The 6975-nt window shown below is 37.0% G+C and overlaps 1 long non-coding RNA gene across 3 annotated transcripts; it reads right to left on the reverse strand.

Annotated features, from left to right (window-relative positions):
• Positions 1 to 742: 742 nt before the first annotated feature.
• LOC132100677 (uncharacterized) lies at positions 743 to 5699 on the reverse strand. 3 transcript variants are annotated; one of them, XR_009423110.1, is made up of 6 exons: positions 5611 to 5693; positions 5267 to 5445; positions 4449 to 4599; positions 1656 to 1740; positions 1038 to 1165; positions 743 to 902 (listed from the first exon to the last, which is right to left on the reverse strand). It is a non-coding gene; the product is annotated as an uncharacterized LOC132100677 (long non-coding RNA). The 3 variants fall into 3 exon arrangements; XR_009423109.1 differs by having other exon boundaries at positions 745 to 902; positions 4449 to 4564; XR_009423111.1 differs by lacking the exon at positions 5267 to 5445 and having other exon boundaries at positions 750 to 902; positions 4449 to 4564; positions 5611 to 5699.
• Between the last annotated feature and the right edge of the window lie 1276 nt (positions 5700 to 6975).

Below are 6975 nucleotides of genomic sequence, written 5' to 3' on the forward strand. Positions count from 1 at the left end.
TCAAGGACGATTTATACACATTGTGATACTTCACTATTACAAAAGGACAAATTCATGCAGTGCTAAGAATATATATATATATATAAACTAATTAGCAAAAATCAGTGTAAAAATGTCCTCCTCACCCCCGTATCTTACTCCTCACGTGCTTGTCATCAGTAATGTGCCTGCTCTTGGTTTGAATACAGTACAAGACCACGTTGATCATTCCTGCTACATTCTCAGTTATCCCTCAAGTGTTTGTAATAATAAAGCCCATGGCACCATCTTGTAATGCAAAATAAATAATCTCGTAACTCCCTTTATTTCACAAAAAATGTGCATATGTGTTACTAAAATATAAAAAATAACTTTCTGGTGTACTGATGTCCCAGATGTTATTAATCCGACCAAAAATGTTTATGTCTTAAGTGAAAAATAATCCCAATAATTAATATGTAGTTTTTCCAAGTCTAAAATAAACACATATGAGCCTACCTAGTAAAATGATGTGTTTACCAAGAATCTTCAGAACACAATATTGACCATTTTCATTTTATTGAAGCATAGACTATAAAGATGATAAAGTAGCATCAAGACAAATAAGATTCAAGGAAAATAATTATCATCAAAAATACATTAACCTCATATATTAATCAGTTCACACAGAGGAGTGATGAAATGTCCTTAAAAGTAAAAAGATTCCATCCAGTCAACTGTGACACGTCATATGATACAGTACATATAAGACATGTGATACTGTTCCAGAAAACAATGATTCCTTATCATCACATCTAAACTGGTTTCATCTCCCCATCATGATCTTCTTCTCGTGTCTGGAAACAGTTTGTGGTTGATATCCAGCACTGATGTGGTGTAGCTTGTTCTCAGCCAGAGGATCTCTCAGTCCTAACATCCCAGACCTGGTCAAAGTGAAAAACAATCCAGATGAAGTTGTTTAATGGACAGAGAGCTCAGCTTATGTTGCTTAGCATTATGTATGCTGTGTGATTGTAGCAGGGTGAGCAACTATGACTCTTGTAGTACTGTACACTTACCATTCTTCAAGCTGTTTTAAGACCTTTTGAGAAGCTTTTTCTCTGAAGACAATTTACCACATCCTCTTCTTTCACTCCTTTCAAGAGCATCACTTGGTCAAAACCCCTCATTTGGCTGATGAGATCATCTGTACAAATGGAAATACTGCAATTAAAATTTCACAAAGTTACAGAGGCAAAGGACTTGCTCATGAGACTGCATTAGCATGTGTAGCTCTCAGAGACTCTATAATTCATCTATTGTTGCAGTAAATGTGTCTTTCTTCCTCTAGAATCTTTCTCCAAAGTTCCTGACTTCTCTAACAAATGTGTTTTAGTCTGTGCAGTGTAAGGCCTGGCTTCAAACTAATCAACTATCATTTCAAAATTCATAACATAACATTTACAAAACAATGAGATAATGTCAATTGGGGTTTATATCAACTAAACCAATTTCATGACACTTGTCTGCTTTTAAAACAGGTGGTGTGTTTTTAAAAATATGAGATTAAAAATGTCCAGTCACATGCTGTAATTGTAATAGTATAAAAAAAATCAAGGCTGACATGAACAGTCCTGTGAGAGATCATCATAAAGTGCTGTAACAAATAACACAGCATTGCTTCAACACACACATACCAGAGGACTTCTGTTTGTTTGAGCACAAGATGGCCGTCTTCATTTCTCATCCTGAGCAAATATTGTCCTTGGTCTTCCTTCTCTTCTGTGAAACAAGATAATCTCTACTTACTCTGTGTGCAATTAATATTGCTCATTAAACATTTGGGCCCAGTTTCCCGTTAAGGACTTAAAATAAACCAGGACTAGGCTAATTCTACTTAAATTAATCCACACTAAACAACTGACTTTCTGAGATGTTGCTTAAATTTGGATAAACTAGTTCTAGACTACAGAGTCTCAGATTAAGGTAATCAAGGACCAGTGAGATCATCTTTTGGAAACCCGATTAGATTAATGGCATGCACATGTGGCTAAGGAGAGGTTGCTATAAAAACCTGGTATGGAATACTTGTAATTCATTATTCTTAAGGAGTGTGTGGAACAGGAGTCACTACACTTAACCAAAAAATGGATAAAGTCCGAAGAAAATGCTCAAAAAACTTCAGTGAATTTGAGAAGACCCTTTTTTAAACAAATTGTATCAAACTATCCTGTAATTGAAAACAAACAGCATGATTCAGGTACAGAAAACAAGAAGAAGGAGGCATGGATTTCCATATTGAATGAATTCAACTCAAATGAAAAAGTAACAGACACTCCAACAAGTTCAGGTAAGATTTATTGTTGCCCCATTCTTACAAATCAGTCAATTATAAATGTTTTCATTAATTAAATGTAAAAAGAAAACAATATTATATAGAACCCCATACTTCAGAGTATATATTATCTTGTAAAGGTCCTGTGGAAAACTTAAAAATAAACCTGAAAAAAGCAACTGCTGCTACGCGTCAAGAGTGTTTCAAGACAGGTGGGGGAATCCCAGTTCCACCAGACACAGAGGAGTTGGGGGACTTGTTGGCTGGGATTATTGAAAGTCAGCCACCCCTGGAAGGTATTCCAGATGATGACCATTTGGACAGTTCAGGTGAGGAATCTTTCAAAGACTCATTTGATAGGACACGTCTCATTTACAGTAACGTGCTATCCCATCCAACATAATTAAATGCAAGTCATGTCTTGTAACAAAAATTATGTAATGACCTTTATTGTTGAAGTCAAATGTAATGCTACATTTTTTTTTTTCTATACAAAGATGACCTGATCTTGACACAGGACTTGGGGGCGCAGGGAACAGTCAAGATGCTCAAATGAATCCAGCAGCAGCCAGCACCAACATGCAGCAGCATCCAGTCTCCTGCAGTAGCATTAGTCAGTATCCAGCAGTCTCTAATCCAGGCAGCAGCATATTCTTCATCTTGAGTTGTCTATGAAAGAGAGAGACATGAAGCAGCAGCAGTGTCAATTGTCTTTGGAACAAAATCTCAATTAAATAATTTCCTTAATTTTGTTTTACCTGTCTATGCCAATCATTTATGTATCACTCATTTATGAGAAGTGCTGCAAAGCAAAAGCATCTCTGTAAGCAAGTCAATTTCTGTCACTGGCTAGCTCAGCGATAGGGACATGTTGGTCATCATCTTCAATATCAGGGTCTGGGCAGCCACACTGTTTAAGAAAATTATGAAGCACTGCTGTTGCAATGCAGCACCTCCTAGGTTCAAACCGCAGTGTATTTTGGAGACACTGGAAACGATTCTTCCATACACCAAATATGTGCTCTATTAGCCCTCTGGTGAGCATGTGAACTTGGTTATAGTACTGTTGCTCTGGTCTGACTGAATGGAGATAAGGGGTGAGCAAGAAGTTTGTCTGTGCATACCCACTGTCACCAAGTAGAATTCCAGAGTGTTGTCTTGTTTCAAACTGACCGTACAAAGAGGAGTTGTGGAAAATCCTTGAGTCATGAGTTGAACCTTTCCAATGTGCAACAATATTGGAGAACTGCATAGTGGGAGTGCACACTCCTTGTACATTTATAGAAAACCAGTTTTTACGATTTCTGAATTCCTCAGCATCTGCTGTAGAGGGACACCTGATGGGTATGTGGCAGCCATCGATACAACCAATGACTCCAGGGAAGTTCCCATATTCATAGAAATCTACCTTGTAGGTGGCCTGTTCAGCAGCATTTGTGAATTTGATGAAATCCTTTTTCAGTTCACATATAGCACTGCTGACTTTGTGTACTATTTTGCAAACTGTTGATTCACCTACATCACACAAATCCCCAGTTTCACGATGGAAGGTTCCACATGCCAAAAAAGCTTAAGGTAATTAATATTTGTAAGGAAGGAGAAATAAGGGTGCCCCTGACTAAGTCACCTGAAAGCTTGTGCTGCAGAAAACCAATTATTTCTGTTGCATTTTCCTTTGACATACGGAAACGGTCAAGAAAATGTAAATCATCAAAATCATTTAGTGGGTTGCTCCTGTCTTTCAGCAACCTTATTTCTGTTCTTGGTGGTGGTCTCTGATTGTCGTTGAAATAGTCAAGGTAATCCATTTTCTGCTACTGTGGACGTGAGCCTTGAGGCAAGAAGTTTTTAATCTGAGGTTAAACCTGCTTCTGACCAGGTTTAATTTAAGACTTCATTTAGATCTGAATTAGGTCTAATCCTACATCTAGAAATCTGATTGTTTAAATCTAGACTAGTGCAAGTCTGAGACTATTGTAATCCATGTGTGAGAAAGCTACTTCAATAAATCCAGGTTTAAAATGACATTTAGTCTACGTCTAGACTTAATCCCCGTACGGGAAACCGGCCCATAATTAAGTTCATTTAAAATAAGATTCAGACCAGAGCATTTGATGAGTAAATGTTGATTTAAAAAAATTCTAAACAAATGTACCTGGGAAGAGCTGATCATGGCAAGATTCGCTGAGACTCAGTAATAGCTCTTTTAGTTTTTAGGAAGGTTTGTGTGGGTTGGCTCTTTAAAGAGCTGTTGAGCTCGATATTGTAGACCTGAAAAAGAAGAACAGCATTATCTGCAAACAATCCTGTAAGACAGAAAGGAAGGAAATATTTTTAATTACGTGCAACTTATACATTACACTGGGTTTTTGTATAGACCATAAAAGCAGCCTCTGTAAAGATGCTGCATAATTAAATGTTAAATGCATCCATTATTGAAAGCAAGTAATTAATAGCAAGCTATAGTCATATGAATTATTTTGATAGTGTCAGATGAGACAGTCCTGGGGCTTGTAAAATATCAAACTGTGATGTGTGACTGTGATGTGTGACTGTGTTTAGGGTTCATTTTTAAGACTTTGACCCTGTCCAGATACCCACACTTGCAGTCTTGGCCACTTGAGAGTGTGTGTACGTGACAGTGTGTGCACAAGACTGTCCCCGGTCTTAATAATGTCAAAGCACAGCATCCTTAACACACACTAAACCTCTCCAATACTGCTCTGGAGCACTATACAACGCTTAGTGTATCCCATCATGCATCATGTTTTGGAATAAATCGTCAGACTTTTTGCCGAGATCTCACAAGAGGTCACGGAAAGCTGTCCAATGTACAGTATATGAAATATTGATAATTAGATATTAAAAATCTCTGTAAACACATAAGTGTGTCCCATAAAGCAGTGGCTCCCAATCCTGGTCCTGGAGAACCCCAACACTGCACATTTGAGATGTCTCCCTCATCAAACACACCTGATTCAACTCATCAGCTCATCAGTGAAGACTCCAAGGCCTTAAAAGTGTGTTTGTCAGATAAGAGAGACACCAAAACCGTGCAGTGCTGGGGTTCTCCAGGATCAGGATTGGGAAACACAGTCATCAGGTCATGAAAAGTTCGACACACACTTATGGTCATCATGCACACTCGAACACTAGGCCAAATACAGGAAAGACGTCAAATAAGTAATCAAGTGGTCAAGTGCAAAGATGGCAAGTGTGGGTATTTGGACAGTGCAACAGTTCAAGAAACAACAAATGCTGTACAAATGATAACAGCAAGAATGTTTGATAAAAGAGACAAACTATCACAGACTTACTGCTGCAAATGTCTGCCTCCGCAACTTTCTGTCTTCTCCATTTCTGAAGGAATACCTCTCCAGAAACACCACTGGGCTGACTGGCCTTAACGTCTTTTCAGCTAAAAATAAACAAAAAAATAATAAAAAAGGGGAGAGAAAATAAAATTGAATTATATACAGAATGTTAATAATGATCTGTGAGCAAAATATTTAGATATAAACTTATGAATGAACTGCAAGATGCAAAAATACATTTTTTTATTATTTATTTATTTTTAATTTGTTTTATTTTTTTTATTTACATTAAAAGGTATTAAAAGCATGGTACAGAACATATGATTACTGTGATATCTGTCATATAAAATCACATAAAAACACTAACATTACAGTGATACAAACATAGCTGGTTTGGTGATTATTGTATTGTTGTATTGATTATTAATATACCATAGTAAAACTACAGTTACTGTGGTAAAAACATGTTAAATGTCCCGTTTACTGTGTTTTAACTTCACATTTAATTTATTACTATTGTAAGTGTCGTGATAACCATGATTTTACTACAAATACAACTTACAGCATTGAACCTGAAATTAATATAAAACGGATTGTAGGTCTATGGCACGTCATGTGACAGATAGAGTTTAATCACACTAATTAGCAGCTGTGTTCATTTATTTAAACACAATGAAACTCAAAGACATCCGCGGATGACCGATATAATACAGCGATTAAACATATGGCGCTAATCTGATTAATAAAGAAGACAGAATACATTTTATAAAAGGCATTAAAAGAGCGTATTTACGACTACTCACCCAAACTGTGGAACTGATAGCAAGTATCGCGATGTGTGCTGAATGAGACTTCTTGAACGTGATTTCATAGCGATAAACATCTCATGTCCTCGCCTCGAAATTCTGACGCCAAAAGTTTCCCACTGAAAGCAATGAAGGTCTTAGTGCGTCGATATTTCGACGCCGAGAGGCACATTTGGCGTCATAAAAGTGATGCTAGGTGCGCTTGACCATGCTTCGGTTTTTGACGCCTTTGGAGTGAGAATGGGTTGGTTATAGTTTCAGAAATCTCCCGGTTTCATGTTAGATCATAATGTGCCAAGCTCTTACACACTCTAAACTTTCAAAACTTGAATAGGCACAAATCAAATTATTCAAATATTCAATTGTGTGACTAGATTAAAGTGATGAGATTTCTTGTCTGGTTAGAAGCCGTCAACAACATACTGTAGTAATATAAATTTAAATTAAATTAAATTTATGCATTTAGCAGACGCTTTTATCCAAAGCGACTTACAGTGCATTCAGGCTATCAATTTTTACATATCATGTGTTCCCGGGGAATCGAACCCCCAACCTTGCGCTT

This window comes from Carassius carassius, chromosome 2 (assembly GCF_963082965.1).
Source record: "Carassius carassius chromosome 2, fCarCar2.1, whole genome shotgun sequence".
Classification (NCBI taxonomy): domain Eukaryota; kingdom Metazoa; phylum Chordata; class Actinopteri; order Cypriniformes; family Cyprinidae; genus Carassius; species Carassius carassius.